The sequence below is a fragment of the Pristiophorus japonicus genome, chromosome 1 (genome assembly GCF_044704955.1).
Source record: "Pristiophorus japonicus isolate sPriJap1 chromosome 1, sPriJap1.hap1, whole genome shotgun sequence".
Classification (NCBI taxonomy): Eukaryota; Metazoa; Chordata; class Chondrichthyes; family Pristiophoridae; genus Pristiophorus; species Pristiophorus japonicus.
The window spans coordinates 392246052-392268346 of NC_091977.1; the positions used below are offsets into that span (position 1 = coordinate 392246052).

The 22295-nt window shown below is 44.4% G+C and overlaps 1 protein-coding gene and 1 pseudogene across 7 annotated transcripts in view; both read left to right on the plus strand.

The window, feature by feature from the left end:
- Positions 1-22295, plus strand: part of ncoa2 (nuclear receptor coactivator 2) — a 418174-nt gene that overhangs the window by 66196 nt on the left and 329683 nt on the right. The window lies entirely within an intron of this gene.
- Positions 21094-21326, plus strand: LOC139279010 (U2 spliceosomal RNA; annotated as a pseudogene).

Genomic DNA, 22295 nt, shown 5'->3' on the forward strand with positions numbered 1-22295 from the left:
GCAGTGACTAGTGGGATATCGTAAGGTTCAGTGCTGGGACCCCAGCTATTTACAATGTACATTAATAACTTGGACGAAGGAATTGAATGTAGTATCTCCAAGTTTGCAGATGACACTAAGCTGGGTGGCAGTGAGAGCTGTGAGGAGGATGCTAAGAGGCTGCAGGGTGACTTGGACAGGTTAGGTGAGTGGGCAAGTACATGGCAGATGCAGTATAATGTAGATAAATGTGGTTATCCACGGTGGTAAAAACAAGAAGGCAGATTATTATCTGAATGGTGACAGATTAGGAAAAGGGGAGGTGCAACGAGAACTGGGTGTTATGGTACATCAGTCATTGAAAGTTGGTATACAGGTACAGCAAGCGGTGAAGGAGGCAAATGGCATGTTGGTCTTCTTAGTGAGAGGATTTGTGTATAGGAGCAGGGAGGTCTTACTACATTTGTACAGGGCCTTGGTGAGGCCACACCTTGAATATTGTGTAAAGTTTTGGTCTCCTAATCTGAGGAAGGACATTCTTGCTATTGAGGGAGTGCAGTTCACCAGACTGATTTCTGGGATAGCAGGATTGACTATATGAAGAAGGACTGGATTGACTAGGCTTATATTCACTGGAATTTAGAAGAATGAGAGGGGATCTCATAGAAACTATAAAGTTTTGACGGGATTGGACAAGTTGATGCAGAAAGAATGTTCCCAATGTTGGAAGTCCAGAACCAGGGGTCACAGTCTAAGGTTAAGGGGTAAGCCATTTACGACCGAGATGAGGAGAAACGTCTTCACTCAGAATTGTGAACCTGTAGCATTTTTTACCACCAAGTTTTTGAGGCCAGTTCATTTGATATATTCAGAAGGGGGTTAGATGTGGCCCTTGCGGCTAAAGGGATCAAGAGATATGGAGAGAAAGCAGGAATGGGGTACTGAAGTCCATGATCATGAATGGTGGTGGAGGTTCGAAGTGCCTACTCCTGCACCTATTTTCTATGTTTCTATGTAAAATAAACAGCTTTAAAATTTATGCAATTGGTCTATCTTACATTTGGACTGTTTTAGGTAGTTCATGATGCACTTAAAGAACAGACCTTCATTTACATAAGACTTTACCATGTCCTTGGGATTTCCCAAAGGGCTCCACAATCAACAAATTACTTTTGAAGTGCATTCATTGATGTGGGAGGTCAGTTGATGGAATTTTTAAAACTGCATTTTCATTAGCCGTCACCTTGAAAAGCAAAGGAGCTACTTGCAGTGAGTCACTGGGGGACTCTGGCCTACCAGTGCCTGAATGGTACAACTTCACTGCTAACTGGAAACAGCCAACCTTTTCCAGAAGGCAAGGGTTGCAAAAGAACCACTTTGATTTGGAGCAACAAGTGGTCTGAAAAGTGCTTGCTTCAAATAGCATTGTGGTTGTAAGTGTAACTGACTTGCCGAACAAAGAATTACATTTACATAGCACCTCCGAACGACCCAAAAAGCTTTACAGCCAGTGAGGTACTTTTGAAATGTGGGTAAGTGCGGCAGCCAATTTGTGCCAAGCAATGTCCCGCAAACAGCAAAGAGATGATTGACTGGATAATCTGCTTTGTGATGTTGATTGAGGGAGAACAACCCTGCACTGCTTCCAATTGGGCAATGGGATCTTTTATGCCCACGTGAGAGCAGACAGGGCCTTGTTTAACATCTCCTACAAAAGATGACACCTCCGACAAAGTAGCACTGCGCTGGTGTCCGCTTGGATTATGTGCTCAAGTCGCTGTAATGGGGCTTCAACCCACAACCTTCTGACTCGAGGTGAGCGTGCCAACACTGAGCCAAGGCTGACGCCTCAAAAGAGAGAGACTTGCATTTATAGAACGCCTTTCATGACCACCGAATGTCCCAAAGTGCTTTACAACCAATTAAGTACTTTTGGAGTGTCGTCACTGTTGCACTGAAGACAAAGTTTGTCACTGAACCTAAACTATCAGCTTTGCAGTAAAAACCATAAAATAGCTCAAGAATAACAAGGCTACGGGAGCGGATGGAATCCCTGCTGAGGCGCTAAAATATGGCAGAGAGGCACTGTTGGCGCGGATGCATGACCTCATCTGGAGGGAGGAATACATGCCGGGAGATCTGAGATGCAGTGATTGTGACTATCTTTAAAAAGGGGGACAAGTCTGACTGCGGCAACTACAGGGGAATCTCCCTGCTTTCAGCCACTGGGAAAGTTGTTGCTCGGGTTCTCCTCAATCGTTTTCTCCCTGTGGCCGAGGGGCTCCTCCTGGAATCACAATGTGGATTTCGTCCCCTTTGGGGCACAACAGACGTGATCTTTGCAGCATGCCAGTTGCAGGAAAAATGCAGGGAGCAGCGCCAGCCCTTGTACATGGCCTTTTTTGATCTTACAAAGGCCTTTGACACAACAGTGAGGGTCTATGGAGTGTTCACCTCCGTTTCGGATGCCCCCAAAAGTTTGTCAACATCCTTCACCTGCTTCACGATGACATGCAGGCCGTGATCCTTACCAACGGATTCATTACAGACCCAATCCACGTCCGGGGTCAAACAGGGCTGCGTCATCGCTCCAACCCTCTTCTCAATCTTCTTCGCCGCCATGCTCCACCTCACAATCAACAAGCTCCCCACTGGAGTGGAACTAAACTACAGAACCAGTGGGAAGCTGTTTAACCTACGCCGCCTCCAGGCCAGGTCCAAGATCACCCCAACCTCTTTCGTTGAGCTGCAATATGCGGACAATGCCTGCGTCTGTGCACATTGAGGCTTAACTCCAGGATATAGTCAATGTATTCACTGAGGCATGTGAAAGCATGGGTCTTACACTTGACCTCCATAAGACAGAGGTCCTTCACCAGCCTGTCATCGCCGCACAGCACTGCCCTCCAATCATCAAGATCCACGGTGCGGCCCTGGATAACGTGGACCATTTCCCATATCTCGGGAGCCTTTTATCAACAAAGGCAGACACTGATGCGGAGATTCAGCATCGACTCCAGTGCACCAGCGCAGCCTTTAGCCATCTGAGGAAAAGAATGTTTGAAGACTAGGCCCTGAAATCTACCACCAAACTCATGGGCTACAGGGCTGTAGTAATACCCTCCCTCCTGTATGGGTCTGAGGCATGGATGATGTACAGAAGACACCAAGTTGCTGGAGATATATCACCAACGATGTCTCCAAGATCCTGCAAATCCCCTGGGAGGACAGACGCACTAACATCAGTGTCCTCGACCAGGCTAACATCCCCAGTATTGAAGCACTGACCACACTCGATCAGCTTCGCTGGGAGGCCACATAGTTCGCATGCCAGATACGAGACTCCCTAAGCAAATGCTTTATGTGGAGCTCCTTCATGGTAAACGAGCCAAAGGAGGACAGCAGAACAGTTTTCAGGGCACCCTCAAAGCCTCCCTGTTAAAGTGCAACATCACCACTGACACCTGGGAGACCCTGCCCACAGACCACCCGAGGTGGAGAAAGTCCATCCGGGAGAGCGTTGAGTTCTTAGAGTCTTGACGCAAGGAGCATGCAGAGGCCAAGTGCAGGCAGCGGAAGGAGCGCGTGGCAAACCAGCCCTACCGACCCCTCTTTTTCCCCCCCCCCCCCCTTCCCCGGATTAATGTCTGCCCCACCAGTAACACGGTCTGTGGCTCTCGTACTGGACTGTTCAGCCATCAAAGAACTCACCTTTGGGAGTGGAAGCAAGCCCTCCTCGATTCCGAGGGACTGCTATGATGATGATACTATTTGGGCTTCCATAGGCACATCTCTTTCTCATCGTTGACTGTTTTTCTTTATGGTAAGCAGCTTGTATTTTGGGTGTCCCTCATCTATCCACAGTAAGCTAGGCATAGGACCATCTCTGCTTTGGGTAGAAGCGCAGCATCTTTTATACAATTAAATCGTTTCCTTGGATCACGCAGCTGCCGCTTATGGACACTCCAGTCCCACAGGAATATCTCTGCATTCCGGAGTGGTTGCCAGGCTTTTTTTTCCTTTTGCATTCTCTCCATCTCATCAATTTCTCTCTCTCTCTCTTTTCTCCCCCCCCCCCCCCCCCCCCCCCCTTTTTCTGGTTAGAACATAAAAACAAACAATTAGGAGCAGGAGTAGGCCATTCAGCCCCTTGAGCCTACTCTGCTATTCAATGAGATCATGGCTGATCTTCTACCTCAACTGCACTATCTCCATACCCAAATCTCTTGATTCCCTTAGTATCCAAAAATCCATCGATCTCCGTCTTGAATATGCTCAACGACTGAACTTCCATAGCCCGCTGAGTGAATAAATTTCTCCTCACCTCAGTCCTAAATGGCCAACAGCTTATTCGCAAACTGACACTTCTGGTTCTAGACTCCCCAGCCAGGGGAAACATCATCCCTGCATCTACCCTGTCAAGCCCTGTAAGAATTTGTATGTTTCAATGAGATCACCTCTCATTCTTCTAAACTCTGGAGAATATAGGCTTAGTCTACTCAATCTCTCTTCATAGGACAATCCACCCCATCCCAGGAATCAATCTGGTAAACTAGTAAAAACCCCATCCCAGGAATCCGTCTGGTAAAAACGTAACAATTAGGAGCAGGAGTAGACCATTCAGCCCCTCGAGCCTACTCTGCCATTCAATGAGATCATGGCTGAATATAGGCTTATAGCCTTCGTAGCAATCTCTCAATGCAAGTATATCCTTCCTAGGGTTAGGAGACCAAAACTGTGGTCTCAACAGGGCCCCATATGATTGCAATGATATCTTTAATCTTGCACTCAAATCATCATGTAATGAAGGTCAATATACCATTTGCTTTCTTAATTGTTTGGTGTACCTGCATGTTAACTTTGACTCGTGCTCAAGGACACCCAAGTCCCTCTGAACACCAACATTTCCCAATCTCTCACCAGTTTAAAAAAAAATACTCTTTTTTTTTTTTTCTGGGCCTGAAATTCCGGTCTGAGGCTACTTTCAGATGAGTGCCTCCGACCCGAGAATTTTTAACGAATTTACGTGGTGGTCCCAGAGGCGCCTGCGATTCCGGTGGGGAGCCTTCTCTTCCCGCGCTTTGGAGCGTGCTCTTGTCCTCTGGTTCTGCGTCTGAACATAATCAGGTACAGTGTACTATAGACCAGTTAGCCTAACATCTGTGGTTGGGAAGATGTTGGAGCCCATTATTAAAGAAGCAGTAGCAGGACATTTGGAAAAGCAAAATTTAGTCAGGCAGAGTCTACATGGATTTATGAAGGGGAAGTCATGTTTGACAAATTTGCTAGAATCCTTTGAGGATGTAACGAACAGGGTGGATAAAGGAACCAGTGGATGTGTTGTATTTGGACTTCCGGAAGGCATTTGACAAGGTGCCACATAAAAAGTTACTGCACAAGATAAAAGTTCACTAGGTTGGGGGTAATATATTAGCATGGATAGAGGATTGGCTAACGAACAGAAAACCGAGTCGGGATGAATGCCAACCCGAGAATGAACCAATCAGTAACCAGTGGGGTGCTGCAGGGATCAGTGCTGGGACCCCAACTATTTATTATCTATATATGAATGACTTTGAAGAAGGGACTGAGTGTAATGTAGCCAAGTTGCCGATGATACAAAGATGGGAGGGAAAGCAATGTGTGAGGAGGACACACACCATCTTCAAAAGGACATAGACAAGCTAAGTGAGTGAACAAAAATTTGGCAGATGGAGTTTAATGTTGGAAAGTATGAGGTCATGCACTTTGTCAGAAAAAAATCAAAGAGCAAGTTATTATTTAAATGGAAAAAGATTGCAAAGTGCTGCAGTACAGCAGGACCTGGGGGTACTTGTGCATGAAACACAAAAGGTTAGTATGCAGGTACAGCAAGTGATCAGGAAGGCCAATGAATCTTGGCCTTTATTGCAAAGGGGATGGAGTATAAAAGCAGGGAAGTCTTGCTACAGTTGTACAGGGTATTGGTGAGGCCACACCTGGAATATTGCATGCAGTTTTGGTTTCCATATTTATGAAAGGTTCACAAGGTTGATTCCAGAGATGAGGTGGTTGACTTATGAGGAAAGGTTGAGTAGTTTGTGCCTCTACTCATTGGAATTCAGAAGAATGAGGGGTGATCTTTTTGAAACGTATAAGATTATGAGGGGGCTTGACAAGGTGGATGTTTCCACTGATAGGGGAGACTAGAACGAGGGGGCATAATTTTAGAATAAGGGGCTGCCCATTTAAAACTGAGATGAGGAGAAATTTCTTCTGAGGGTTGTAGATCTGTGGAATTCACTGCCTCAGAGCTGTGGAAGCTGGGACATTGAATAAATGTAAGACACAAATAGACAGTTTCTTAAACGATAAGGGCTTATGGAGAGCGGGCAGGGAAGTGGACCTGCGTCCATGATCGGATCAGCCATGATCGTATTAAATGGTGGAGCAGGCTCAAGGGGCCGTATGGCCTTCTATTTATGTTCTTAGTATTCTCATTAATAGCAATGAGAACTCTGAGTTTTTATTGCTATTAATGAGGGGGAGAAAAGCAAACACACTAAACAAGACAAAAAAATAAACATGCCACATATTTAACATTAATTTAAATTAAAGTTAATGTGTTTTTTTTTAAATAGGAAAAATATATATTTTTCTAAGTTTTGTAATTAGGGTTTAAAATAAACTTCCCTTAGTGGGCAAGATTTTTAACTGTTAAAACAAACAAATATAACATTTAAAACTCTTATGCTGGTAAAAGTAGACACTGCTTGCTTTTACCAGGTGCAAGAGTTTTAAGGATATGAGATGGGCAAATAGCGCAATCTTGCCCATGCGAATGTCCTTGCTTCTGAGATGCGTTGGATCTGTCAAGCCAGAACTTGACGGATTGGAAAAGCCGGTTTTCGGCGCATGCGCATCGCGCGCTGAAACTGGCCTATGCGATGCAGTCTCTGGTCCATACAGACCCGTGGAGGCCGGAATTTCAGGCCCTCTATTTTTCCTACCAAAGTGGATAACTTCACATTTCTCCTCATTATATTCCATTTGCTATGTTCTTGTCTACTCACTTAGCCTCTCTATATCCACTTGAAGTCGCTTTGCATCCTCCTCACAACTTACATTCCCACCTAGCTTTTTATCAGCAAACTTAGATATATAGGTGGAACGTCTGGAAACCTCGGGACTGAGGCTGTTCCAGATTTTGGGTATTTCTGGATTTAGGAACGTCTTTCCAACATCCCGAAACAGGAAACACCCGGACCAAGATAAGGGGTGATGGGGGCGGGTGGCAGCTGAGCAGGGGAGAGGTCCAGGCGGTGGGTGAGGTGCGGAGGTGTTCCAGGTGGGGTCTGGGCACCCAGCGAAGTCCCGAGGTGCACTAGCGGAGCGGGGCAGTCTGGCGGCGCCTCGGTAATTTGGAACATTTTCCGGACGACTCCGCCACAGATCGGCCCGGATTCCATAATATTCCAAATTTTGGAACTCTGGATTTTGGACGCTCAACCTATATTACATTTGGTCCCCTCAGATTGTGAAGAGCTGAAGCCCAAGCACCGATCCTTGCGGAGCCCCACTAGTTACAGTCTGCCAACCCGAAAATGACTCACTTATTCCTGCTCTCTTTTCTGAATGTTAACCAATCCTCAATCCATGCTGGTATATTGCCCCCAATCCCATGAGCCCTAACTTTATTTAATAACCTCTTGTGTGATACCTTATCGAATGCCTTCTGAAAAACTAAATACACCGCACCCACTTGTTCCCCCTTATCTGTTCTGCGAGTTACAACCTCAAAAACCTCAACAGATTTGTCAAACATGATTTCCCTTTCATAAATCTGTGTTGACTCTGTCCATTCCTATTATTATTTCGAAATGCCCTACTACCACGTCCTTAATAATAGATTTTAGTATTTTCCCTACTACTGATGTCAGACTTACTAGTCTGTAGTTCCCCGTTTTCTCTCTCCCACCTTTCTTAAATAGCAGGGTTAAATTTGATACCTCCCAATCAGTGGGAACCTTTCTAGAATCTCTGGAATTTTGTAAGATGACAACCAATACATCCACTATCTCTATATAGCCACCTCCTTTCAAAACCCTAGGATGTAAGCCATCGGCGTGCGCTCTCTTCACAGCCACCCCCCTCACCAAACCTCCCTTGGAGTGTTGCTTTTTGTCATCTTCTATTTTTCCTTATCCCAATTCCTCTTCTTTTTTTTTGGTTTAGTTCTGTCAATTTTCTCCCTTGCTACAAAAATTCCCTGCCTTTCCTCCCCACTATGTTAAACTCCGATGCCTTGCACAGTCTCTTACTCTAACCCATTCTTTTCCATGACCTCGAATATGTGGATATTTTAATCCCTCTTTTTTTTTTGGTACCCTCCTACAATCTTGGACTTTTGAAACTTAATTTTTGCCTCACACATTATTCATTGATTTACCCCTTCTATATTTTCCCAAAATTAAGCCAGCAACCTTGTATGTTGTGTGTGGAGATGGAGAAAAAAGAACCACTGAGTACATGAGAACATAAGAAGTAGGAGCAGACCATTTGGCCTCAACTCCACTTTCCTGCCCGCTCCCCATAACCCTTGGTTCCCCTGTAGTTCAAAAATCTATCTACCTCCACTTTAAATATTTTCAATGACCCAGCCTGCACAGCTCTCTGGGGCAGAGAATTCCAAAGATTCAAGACCCTCAAAGAAATTCCTCCTCATCTCGGTTTTAACTGGGCAGCCCCTTATTCTGAAACTATGCCCCCTAGTTCTAGATTCCCCCATGAGGGGAAACATCCTCTCTGCATCTTACCCTGTCAAGGTCCCTCAGGCTCTTTATGTTTCGATACGATCACCTCTCATTCTTAACTCCAATGGCTATCGACCCCACCTGCTCAACCTTTCTTCATAAAACAACCCCTTCATCTCTGGAATCAACCCTCTGAACTGTCTCCAATGCAAGTATATCCTTCCTTAAATAAGGAGACCAAAACTGTACGCTGTACTCCAGGTGTGGTCTCACCAATAACCTGTACAATTGTAGCAAGACTTCTCTACTTTTATACACTCTTTCCCCCTTGCCAACATTCCATTTGTCTTCCTGATTACTTGCTATACCTGCATACTAACTTTTTGTGGTTCATGTATGAGGACCCCCAGATTCCTCTGTACCTCAGCATTTTGTGGCCTCTCCATTTAAAAAAAAAAAAAAGTGCTTTTTTTAATTCTTCCTACCAAAGTGGATAACCTCACATTTTCCCATAAATACGCCATCTGCCAAATTTTTGCCCACTCACTTAACCTATCTATGGGCCCAAGTTTCCACACCGATAAAAAAACGGGCGCCCCTCCGAGCTGGGCGCCCGTTTTTCGCGGCGAAAAAAGCGCAATTCTGGAGCGCCCTGCAGCTCCATGTCTGCTTGGTGCGGCGCCAGGGGGGCGGAGCCTACACTCACGCCGATTTTGTAAGTGGGAGGGGGTGGGTACCATTTAAATTAGTTTTTTTCCTGCCGGCAATGCTGCGCGTGTGCGTTGGAGCATTCGTGCACGCGCAGTGTGAAGGAAACATTGGCACTCGGCCATTTTTGTAGTTCTTTGTAGCTGTTTAATTTTTGAACATTTTTTAATAAAAGCACATTGCCATCAGCACTGAGGCTTCTTGCAGCAGTGAGAAGGCTGCAGGAAGCCTCAAAGTTGAGGCAGCCGTCTTCCCCCCCCCCCCCCCCCCCCGCGGGAACGAACGGCCCCTCCCTCCTCCCTCCTCCCTCCTCCCTCCTCCCTCCTCCCTCCTCCCTCCTCCCTCCTCCCTCCTCCCTCCTCCCTCCTCCCTCCTCCCTCCTCCCTCCTCCCTCCTCCCTCCTCCCTCCTCCCTCCTCCCTCCTCCCTCCTCCCTCCCCCGTGGAGATGAACGGCTGCCTCCCCCGCCCCTGCAGCATTCACCCTGGCCGAAGCACTTTCACACAGGTAGGAAGATGGTTTATTTAATCTTTTCTTTGCTTATAAATTGTTATTCAGGTTGGCTTTATTTGTATAAGTATAAACAAGGATTTATTATAGCATTTAATGACTTCCCTTCACCCCCCCCAACCTCGTTCTGGACGCCTAATTTGTAACCTGCGCCTAATTTTTTAATGTGTAGACAAGGTTTTTTCAGTTCTACAAAAATCTTCACTTGCTCCATTCTAAGTTAGTTTGGAGTACGTTTTCACTGTGGAAACTTTGAAATCGGGTGTCAGTGGCCGGACACGCCCCCTTTTGAAGAAAAAATTCTGTTCCAAAGTGGAACTGTTCTACCTGACTAGAACTGCAGAGAAAAAAATGTGGAGAATTGCGATTTCTAAGATAGTCCGTTCTCCACCAGTTGCTCCTAAAAAAATCAGGCGCAAATAATGTGGAAACTTGGGCCCCATATCCCTTTACAGATTCTTTGTCCTCCTCACAATTTTCTTTCCCACCTATCTTTATTAGCAAATTTTGGCTACAGTACACTTGCTCCTTTCATCCAAGTTATTAATATAGATTGCAAATAGTTGAAGCCTCAGCACTGATCCCTGTGGCACCCCACCAGTTAGTTTGCCAACCTGAAAATGCCCCATTTATCCTGACTCTGTTCTCTGTCCCTTAGCCAATCCCCTCTCCATGCTAGTATATTACCTCCAAGCCCGTGAGCTCTTATCTTGTGCAGCAACCTTCTATGTGACACCTTTATCGAATGCCTTCTGGAAAGCCAAATATACCACATCTACTGGTTCCCCTTTATCCATCCTGCTCGTTACATCCTCACAGAACTCTAGTAAATGTGTTAAACATGATTTCCCTTTCATAACACAATCAAGCAGAGTCAACCTGGTTTTATGATTTTTCTAAATGTCCTACTACTACTTCTTTAATAATGGATTCCAGCATTTTCCCAATGACTGATGTTAGGCTAACTGGTAGTTTCCTGCTTTCTGTTTCCATCCTTTCTGAAATAGGGGTGTTACATTTGCAGTTTTCCAATCTGTTTGGACCTCTCCAGAATCCAGGGAATTTTGGTAGATTACAACCAATGCATCCACTATCTCTGCAGCCACTTATTTTAAGACCCTAAAATGCAGGCCATCAGCTGCAGGGGACTTGTCCACCTTTAGTCTGATTTAGTTTGCCCAGTACCCTTTCTATAGTGATTGTTTTAAGTTCTTTCCTCTCTATAGCCCTTTGATTATCAATTACTGGGATGCCTTTAGTGTCGTCTTCTGTGAAAACCGATACAAAATATGTGTTCAGTGTCATTTCCCTGTTCCCATTATAAATTCCCTAATCTTATCCTCTAAGGGACCAATGTTTACTTTAGCTACTCTCCTTTTTATATACCTGTAGAAGCTCTTCCTGTGTGTTTTTATATTTCTTGCTAGTTTACTCTCAATCTATCTTTTCCCTCTAATTTTTTGTCGTCATCCTTAGCTGGTTTCTAAAAATTTCTCAATCCTCTGGCCTACCACTAATCTTCATCTTTTCTTTCAATTTGATACCATCCTTAACTTCCTTAGTTAACCAAGGATGGTTCATCCTTCTCGTAGAGTCTTTCTTTCTCATTGGACTATATCTTTTCAGAGAGTTATGAAATATCTCCTTAAATGCCTGCCACTGCTTATCCACCGTCTTGCCCGTTAGTCTATTTTCCCAGTCTACTTTTGGCAATTTTGTCTTCATACCTTTTTGTAATTGCCTTTATTTAAGTTTAGGACACTAATTTTAGACCCAAGTTTTTCACCCTCAAACATAGATGCACCCTGTCAGAGGTCAGTCCAAAGAACTGAACGTTCATGAAAACCCTCCCAATGAAAGATCTAGTCATGGAATTATGGGGGCAAGATTGCCCCGCGCCCAATTTGGGGCAGGGACATTTATTGCCTAGCCCGGACGTTCCGTCCCTCAATGGAGATGTAGCGCTATCGGAGGCGCTCCACGTTCGTGGAGGGGCGCTCCCAGGGCGGTAGAGCAGCGCTGAGTCCAGCACCGCGCTACGGAGCCAGGCGTCCTGTCGGCAGCGTCACACGTTGATGGAGTAGAACGCCCTTCCCCTTCATTTAAAGGGGAGGGTCGCTGCACGCTCTGCAATCCCTTTGCTTCCCGCTACTGGCCCACCAGGGACATCCTCGACCGAGCCAAAAGCCCGGCACCCATAAAAGGAGTACCGGACTGCAGGATGGTGACCTGGTCGAGGAGAGGGCCGACAGAAGAGTCTGCCGACAGAAAAATATGGTGGCCCAAGGCACAAACGGCCTCTCCTTTAAGGGGTGCCCTGACGGCGGATGCCGGTGCCATCCTCATTGCCCAGAGCAATTACCTCTGCGGGGCGCGAAGGGGGTCGGCGTGGGGAGAAGAGGGGTTGGCGCACAAAGCGATGACTTCGCTGTGTGTGTGCCAGCCCGGGTGAAAATCGTGCGCTAACGACAGCGACCTCCAAGCAATTTCCCTGGAGGAGCTATTGACTCCTTCTCCCAAGCGATAATCTTGTTGGGCCCCCCCACCCCACCCCACCCCTAGGCACTAATGAGGCTATAAAAAAGGGACATTTCGTGCCCCCTTGTATTTTTTTTAAATGTTGTAAACCTAATTAAAGAGACATAGTGGAAGATACCAGCAAAATTAAAGGGAATTGAAGTGTTTTTGTGATGTGGGCAACGCTGCATATGTTCTTGAGAAGCTGGCGATGGGCCTTTTCCTTGAACTGTTGCAGTCCTGTCCAAGGTATTAAGGAGCTTCCTCTTGAGCCAGTGACTATGATACAGCCGTGTATATGTCTAGGTCAGGATGGTCTGTGACATAGAGGGGAACTTAATAGGTGATGGTGTTCCCATGATCTTATTGCTCTTGTCCTTCTCCATGGTAATGGTCACGGGACTGGAAGATGATGTTGAAGTAAGCTTTGTAGTTGCTATAGTACATACTGCAGCTACAGTTCACCACTGGTGGAGAGGCGGATATTGAGTCTGTGGTCATGGCAGTCGATTAAACAGATTGCTTTATCTTGAGTGCTGTCGTGGTTGCACTTATCCAGGCGAATTGCAAGTATTTTGTCATATTCTTGACTTGATCTTTTTAGATGTAGAGAGGCTTTGAGGTGGTAGGAGGGGAGACACTCATTGCAGAGTACTTAGTATCTGACTTGCTCATAGTCATTGTATTTATATAGCAGGTCTAGTTAAACTTCCCATGTCATCCAAATAGTGGTGGTGTTGAAGCTTACGGGGGAGGTGGTTGGGGCTTGTTGGAGATGGTCATTGCCTGGTGTTACCTGCCACTTATCAGCCCAAGTTTGGATGTTATCCAGGTGCTGCTGTAAGCTAGTATGGCTTTATTGGAGGAATAGTGAAAGGAGCTAATACTGCAGAATTGTCGGTGAACAGTCCCGTTGGCAAAAGGAAGGCCATTGATGAAGCAGCTGAAGTCGGTTGTTGCTCTGAGCTGAGGTAGTGATGTACCTAGGCGCTGAATGGCCTCCAACAACCGTGGCCATCTTCCTTGGGCATGTACACCTCTCCAGCTGCTAGAAATTTTCCTCCTTGACCTCTGTTTTGCTAGGGCTTCTTGGCACCATACTTGGTTGACTGAAGTACCAAATTTGAGATTTACAACTTTTGAATAACTTAATACCATAATAAATTAATCGGGCTCGTGAATGGATTAACTAAAATATACAAACAAATGTTTAAAATACAATGAATTCTTAACACACAACCCCAAATTTCAGCCTAAAATAATGATGTGTTTTAAAAATGCTGACATCAATACCTGGTTAAATAGATGATCGTAGTGACCTTTTTAAAAGAAGCTTGTTTTCCCATTTTTATTTACCTTGGCATGTGAAAGAGGAAAAATCTATATACTTTTTAATTAATGATGAAAAGCAAATCTTGATTTATAAAAAAAAAAATAGCTGTACAAGTATTGATGTGGCTGAAGCATGTCAATAAGTTCTTCAGAACCCTGCATGTTCAAACTTCAGTGATCTTGAGTTTTATTATGGAAGGTACTAAATGATGCAAATTTGTGAGAATGGTTAACTGAGATTGACTGGGAATCTTCACATTCTGCATTATTAATAAGCCTTTTCAAACATTGGTTAGGACCTTTTGTTCACAACCTTAACATCTGAGCTGAATTTCCATGTGTAAATTATTTTTCTGTAGATTTTAGTTTGCTAATTAGTGAAGTATTGCATCTTGGCAGAGGTTTTCTTTTTGAAAATGTATAGAACATCTTTTGAAATGTTTAAAAAAAAAAATTCCTAGATATCTTGCATCATTCCAGACTTGAGTGTTTTTAAGTGTACTAGATCTCCAATTTGCTCCATTAATTGTTCGTATTAATGTTGAAACATTTTGTAGTAGGTTTAGACTGCACTGTCAACCTAATAGTGGTTTTTCATTTAAATAACTTCTTTGTGGACTGTACTATGGAATGATGGACTTATGCTGGTAATTCCTTCTCAGGCCTGTGGTGCTTTGGTAGGGGCCAAGGACCCAAAATTTGCCATCGTTTAGCTCCATTTTTTTTGTGCTAACAGTATTTTTTGGAGCTAACCAAATTTTGCAAGTTTCGGCAATAGTGTAACAGCGGCTATTTTTTTTTTTTGAAGTACCATTTTTCTGACTTCACTCGGGGACAAACCCACCCATAATGCCATTTTTTTTTAAGGACAGCGCCTATGGACCACTTTTTTTAAAACCTTGCTGTACCAAGTCGAAATCAGCTTCACTGGGGGCTTAGGATTGATTTGTGGTGGTCCATATTTATTATGTTCCTATTGAATGTAGTGATGCAATATTATCTTTGAATTATTTCATTATAAAAAAAAAAGTTAGGTTATTTTTAGGACTTAATATTTATTGCGGCTACACACTCGGTGAGCCACTTGATCAGGGATAGGGGTGGCTGTGGCATCAAAACATTCCCAGGGCAGGTACTTCACGGGTTAGCTCCCTCAGTAAAGCTCCCTCGATACAATTATGTAAAAGCAGCCCTCAGCCCACATTTCCTTCCTCCCAGGCCCGGGAACCAGAGAGAGACCGCTCCTTCCCTCCCATTTGTGCCTCACGTTATCCTGGAAACCTAAATGCTTGGCCATGCGCAGAACGGGGGCCTCAGTTTTTCAGCGCAAAAAATGAGCTCTATCCTCAAAACCAGAGGTGGTCCTGTGCTGTGCCGCTGTTATTTCAGACTAAACTGCAGCTGTTCTGAAAAAACGGCAATGTGGAATTTTGGGCCTCGAGAGATTGTCCCTTTTGCAAGATAAGCGAAATGGAATTTGGAGAGGAGTTCCCTGCATACTGCTTTTGCATGCTTCTTAATGGTTAGATAGATGATAGTAGTGACCTTTTTTAAAAGGAGCTTGTTTTCCCATTTTTATTTACCTTGGCATGTGAAAGAGAAAAATCTATATATTTTTTAATTAATGATGAAAGGCAAATCTTGATTTAAAAAAAAAAAATAGCTGTTGACAACTCTCTAATTTCTCTTGCTTTCCACATCCTCCCACGCACCTGCCCTTCGTTGTCTGAACTCTGGAATGTCCTCTGAGGTTGAACCAGACTGTTCGCAACCTAGGTGTTGTATTTGACCCTGAAGTGAACTTCTGGCCATATATCCGCGGCATAACTAAAACCGCCTATTTCCACCTCCATAACATTACCCGTCTCCGCCCCTGCCTAAGCTCATCTGCTGCTCAAACCCTCATCCATGCCTTTGTTACCTTTAGACTTGACTACTCCAATGCACTCTTGGCTGGCCTCCCATATTCTACCCTACATGAACTTGAGGTTATCCAAAACTCGGCAGCCTGTGTCCCAACTTATGCCAAGTCCCTCTCACCATCATCCCTGTGCTTGCTGACCTACATTGGCTTCTGGTTAAGCAATGACTTGATTTCAAAATTCTCATCCTTGTTAACAAATCCATCCATGGCCTCACCTCTCCCTATCTCTCATCTTTTTCAGCCTCGAGATGTTTGCTCTCTAAATCTTCCTTCCTGAGCATCGCTGACAATAACTAATCAACCATTGGTGGCCATGCCTTCAGCTGTCTGAGCCCTAAGCTCTGGAATTCCCTGCCTCTTTCCTCCTTTTAATACGCTCCTTCAACATAGAAACATAGAAAATAGAAGTAGTAGGCCATTTGGCCCTTCGCGTCTGCACTGCCATTCAATATGATCATGGCTGACCCTCTATCTCAACACCATATTCCTGCTTTTTCCTCCTACCCCTTGATGCCTTTTGTTTCAAGAAATCTATCTATCTCCCTCTTAAATATATTCAGTGACTTGGCCTCCAAAGCCTTCTGTGGTAGAGAATTTCACAGGTTCACCACCCTCTGAGTGAAAAGATTTCTCCTCATCTCGATCCTAAATTTCCTATCCCGTATCCTGAGACTGACTTCCCAGCCAGGGGAAACATCCTCCCCGCATCCAGTCTATTCAACCCAGTCAGAATTTTATACGTTTCAATGAGATCCCCCCTCATTCATCTAAACTCTAGTGAATACAGGCCGAGTCGACCCAATCTCTCCTCGTACAACAGTCCTGCCATCTCAGGAATCAGTCTGGTGAACCTTCGCTGCACTCCCTCTATGGCAAGTATATCCTTTCTTGGATAAGGAGACCAAAACTGCACGCACTACTCCAGGCGCGGTCTCACCAAGGCTCTGTATAACTGTAGTAAGATATCCTTGCCCCTGTACTCTCATCCTCTTGCAATGAAGGCCAACATACCATTTGCCTTCCTACCTGCATGTTTGCTTTCAATGACTGGTGTACAAGGACATCAGGTCCCTCTGTACATCGAAACTTCCCAAGCCATCACCATTTAAATAATACTTTGTCCTTATGTTTTTCCTACCAAAGTGGATAACTTCACATTTATCTACGTTATACAGCATCTGCCATGTGTTTGCCCACTCACTCAACCTATCTCTAAATCGCCTTGTAGCATCTTTGCATCCTCCTCACAACTCACAATCCCATCTAGTTTTGTGCCATCAGCAAACTTGGAAATATTACATTTGGTTCTCTCATCCAAATCATTTTATATTGTGAATAGCTGGGGCCCAAGCACTGATCCCTGTGGTACCCCACTAGTCACTGCCCGCCACCCCGAAAAAGATCCGTTTATTCCGACACTCTGTTTCCTGTCAGTTAACCAATTTTCAATCCATGCCAATACATAACCCCAATCCCCATGTGCCTTAATTTTGCACACTAACCTCCTATGAGACTTTATAGCTAACTTCGACGGTATGAGGTGTGAATTGACTAGAATAGACTGGCAGAGGATACTTAAAGGGTTGACGGTGGATAAGCAATGGCAAACATTTAAAGATCACATGGATGAAATTCAGCAATTGTACATCCCTGTCTGGAGTAAAAATAAAACTGGGAAGGTGGCTCAACCATGGCTAACGAGGGAAACTAAGGATGATAAACCAAGGAAGAGACATAAATTGGCTAGAAAAAGCAACAAACCGGAGGACTGGGAGAAATTTAGAATTCAACAGAGGAGGACTAAGGGTTTAATTAAGAAGGGGAAAATAGAGTACGAGAGGAAGCTTGCAGGGAACTTTAAAAACTGAGTGCAAAAGCTTCTATAAATATGTGAAGAGAAAAAGATTAGTAAAGACAAATGTAGGTCCCTTGCAGTTGGAGTCAGGTGAATTTATAATGGGGAACAAAGAAATGGCAGACCAATTAAACCAATACTTCTTCAGTTCTGTCTTCACAAAGGAAGATACAAATAACCTTCCGAATATACTAGGGGACAGTGGGTCTAGTGAGAATGAGGAACTGAAAGATATCCTTTATTAGGCGGGAAATTGTGTTGGGATTAAAGGCCGATAAATCCCCGGGTCCTGATAGTTTGCATCCCAGAGTACTTAAGGAAGTGGCCCTAGAAATAGTGGATGCATTGGTGGTCATTTTCCAACATTCTATCGACTCTGGATCAGTTCCTATGGACTGGAGGGTAGCTAATGTAATGCCACTTTTTAAAAAAGGAGGGGGAGAGAAAGCGGGTAATTATAGACCGATTAGCCTGACATCAGTAGTGGGGAAAATGTTGGAATCAACCATTAAGGATGAAATAGCAGCCCATTTGGAAAGCAGTGACAGGATTGGACCGAGTCAGCATGGATTTATGAAAGGGAAATCATGCTTGACACATCTTCTGGAATTTTTTGAGGATGTAACTAGTAGTGTGGACAAGGGAGAACCAGTGGATGTGGTGTATTTGGACTTTAAAAAGGCTTTTGACAAGATCCCGCACAAGAGATTGGTGTACAAAATCAAAGCGCATGGTATTGGGGGTAATATACTGACATGGATAGAGAACTGGTTGGCAGACAGGAAACAGAGTCGGGATAAACGGGTCCTTTTCAGAATGGCAGGCAGTTACTAGTGGGGTGCCGCAGGGCTCAGTGCTGGGACCCCAGCTCTTTACAATTTACATTAACGATTTGGATGAAGGAATAGAGTGTAATATCTCCAAGTTTGCGGATGACACTAAACTGGGTGGCGGTGTGAACTGTGAAGAGGACGCTAAGAGGCTGCAGGGTGACTTGGACAGATTAGGTGAGTGGGCAAATACATGGCAGATGCAGTATAATGTGGATAAATGTGAGGTTATCCATTTTGGGGGCAAAAACATAAAGGCAGAATATTATCTGAATGGCGGCAGACTAGAAAAAGGGGAGGTGCAACGAGACCTGGGTGTCATGATTCATCAGTCACTGAAAGTGGGCACGCAGGTACAGCAGGTGGTAAAGAAGGCAAATGGTATGTTGGCCTTCATAGCTAGGGGATTTGAATATCGGAGCAGGGAGGTCTTTCTGCAGTTGTACAGGATTTTAGTGAGGCCTCACCTGGAATATTGTGTTCAGTTTTGGTCTCCTAGTCTGAAGAAGGACGTTCTTGCTATTGAAAGAGTGCAGCGAAGGTTCACCAGACTGATTTCAGGGATGGCTGGGCTGTCATGAGGAGAGACTGGATCAACTGGGCCTTTATTCACTGGCGTTTAGAAGGATGAGCGGGGATCTCATAGAAACATATAAGATTCTGACGGGACTGGACAGGTTAGATGCGGGAAGAATGTTCTCGATGTTGGGGAAATCCAGAACTAGGGGACATAGTCTTCGGATAAGGGGTAAGCCATTTAGGACTGATAAACTTTTTCACTCAGAGTTGTTAACCTGTGGAATTCCCCACCGCAGAGAGTTGTTGATGCCAGTTCATTGGATATATTTAAGAGGGAGTTCGATATGGTCCTTGCGATTAAGGGGATCAAGGGGTATGGAGAGAAAGCAGGAAAGGGGGTACTGAAGAAATGATCAGTCATGATATTGAATGACAGTGCAGGCTCGAAGGACCGAATGGACTACTCCTGCACCTATTTTCTATGTTTATCAAAGACCTTCTGAAAATCCAAATACACTACATCCACTGGTTCTCCCTTATCTATTTTATCAGTTATATCCTCAAAAAAACTCCAGTAGGTTTGTCAAACATGATTTTCCTTTCATAACTCTGTTGACTTTGTTTAATCCCATTGCTGTTATCACATCCTTAACAATAGACTCCAGCATTTTCCCTGCTACTGACGTCAGGCTAACTGGTCTATAGTTCCCCATTTTCTCTCTCCCTCCTTTTTTTAAATAGTGGGGTTACATTTGCCACCCTCCAATCTGCAGGAACCGTTCCATAATCTTATAGAATTTTGGAAGATGACGACCAATGTATCTACTATTTCCATGGCTACTTCTTTTAGTACCCTGGGATGCAGATTATCAGGTCCTGGGGATCTGCCTTCAGTCCCATTAGCTTCGCCAGCACTATTTTCTTGCTAATTATCACTTCCTTTAATTCTTCTTGCTCACTACCCTTGGTTCCCTCGCATTTCTGTGACGTTATTTGTGTCCTCTTCAGTGAAGACAGAACCGAAGTATTTAATTGTTTGTTTCCCATTACAAATTCTTCCATTTCTATCTGTAAAGGACCTTCACTAATTTTCTTTTTACATACTTGTAGAAACTTTTGCAGTCTGGTTTTTATGTTCTTTGCAAGTTTACTCTCCTACACACACTCACACTCTCTCTCTCTCTCTCTCTCTCTCTCTCTCTCTCTCTCTCTCTCTCTCTCTCAAAATCAATCTCGTGGTCCTTTTTTTGCTGAATTCTAAACTGCTCCCAATCCTCAGCCTTGCTACTTTTTCTGGCAACTTTGTATAACTGCTCTTTGGATCTATAGTATCCTTAATTTCTTTTGTTAGCCATGGGTTGGGCCACTTTTCCTTGTGTTTTTACGCCAGAAAGGAATGTATAACTGTTGCAATTCATGCATTTGTTCCTTAAGTATTAGCCATTGCCTATCCATGCTTTTTAATTAATCTTCCCAATCCATCATAGCCAATTCATTCCTCATACCTTCGTAGTTTCCTTTGTTTAGATTTAGGACCCTAGTTTTGGATTGGACTACTTCCCTTTCCATCCTAATAAAGAATTCAATCATGTTATGGTCACTCTTCCCTAAAGGACCCCCCTGCACAACAAGACTGTTAATTAACCCCTTCTCATTACACAATCTGGGATAGCCTGTTCCCTAGTAGGCTCCTCAACATACTGGTCTAAAAAACCATCTCGTACACACACCAGGAATTCATTTGCCACAATATTACTACTAATTTGGTTTGGCGAGTCTATATGTAGATTAAAGTTACCTACGAATACTGTAGTACCCTTGTTACATGCATCTCTAATTTCCTGTTTGATGCCGTCTCCTACTCTGCCACTACTGTTTGGAGGCCTGTAGACAACTCCCACCAATGTTTTCTGCCCCTTGATGCTCCTTAGCTCCACCCAGATTGATTCTGCATCTTGATTTTCTGAGCCAATATCCTTCCTCATTATTGCTCTGATTTCATCCTTTAATAACAACGCCACACCACCCCTCTTCTTTTTTGTCTGTCCTTCCTAAATATCGAATATCCTTGGATATGCAGTTCCCAACCCTAGTCACCCTGCAACCATGTCTCCGTAATTGCAACTATATCGTATCCGTTTACATCTATTTGTGCTGTTAATTCGTCTACCTTTGCACGAAGCATCTGATCGCTTCTCGGCCTTTTGGCTAAGATCATGCGTAACTGACCTGACCAGCCACCATGACCTCCGGGTGGTTTCTCCCTGGTCAGGAAGGTATATGCTTGCTTTTTTGGAAACAGGAGGTGGGTGGGGTGGCTTGACCCATCCACCTCCACGGAGGTGTGTGGGGTGGCTTGACCCATCCACCTCCATGGCACGAACCTGGTATTGCAGTACTTCCAGGAACGGTGCAGTGGCTCTAGGCCTTTTGGCTAAGAGCATTGGCGCAGAGTGATCCTTGGCATGTGCAAGGTGACCTCTGGCGTTTGTGATTTGACAAAGAATTGGAACGATTAGCTACGAATTTATAAAAAAAAAAAAAAATCTGTTAGGTGGGTGGGGTGGCTTGACCCATCCACCTCCACGGAGGTGTGTGGGGGACCTGACCCATCCACCTCCATGGCACGAACCTGGTATTGCAGTACTTCCAGGAACGGTGCAGTGGCTCTAGGCCTTTTGGCTAAGAGCATTGGCGCAGAGTGATCCTTGATGTGTGCAAGGTGACCTCTGGCGTTTGTGATTTGACAAAGAATTGGAACGATTGGCTACGAATTTCAAAAAATAAAATCTGTAATATTCAGATGCAATGCCTTTTAAATTTGTCTCTTTCACAATATTAGACATTCTTGTACTATAGACCTATTTTGTTTTACTGCTATTTTTTCTTACCTGGGCCCTATTTGCTAGTGTACCCTTTTGGTTGTATGCTCTGTCCCTTCCTGACATAACCTGCTTATCTTTACCACAATCACTTTCCTGCATTGCTTCCTTTTTTGTTCTCTCTAGCATTCTAGATTGCTTGCTACTGTTTCCCCCCCCCGGCCCCTTATTTAGTTTAAAGCCCTATCTACCTCCCCAGTTAGTCAGTTCCCTAGAACTCCGGTCCCAGCATAGTTCAGGTGTAGTCCGTCCCCACGGAACAGCTCTCTCTTTCCCGAGTATTGGTGCCAGTGCCCCACGAATCAAAACCCACTTCTCCCACACCAACCTCTGAGCCATGCATTCATCTCCCTGATTCTATTGACCCTATGCCAATTTGCTCGTGGCTCAAGTAATAATGCAGAGATTATCTGTGGTTCTGTTTTCAATTTAGTCCCTAACTGTTCACTCTCTCAGCAGAACCTCTTTCTTAGTTCTACCTATGCCATTGGTACCTACGTGTACCACA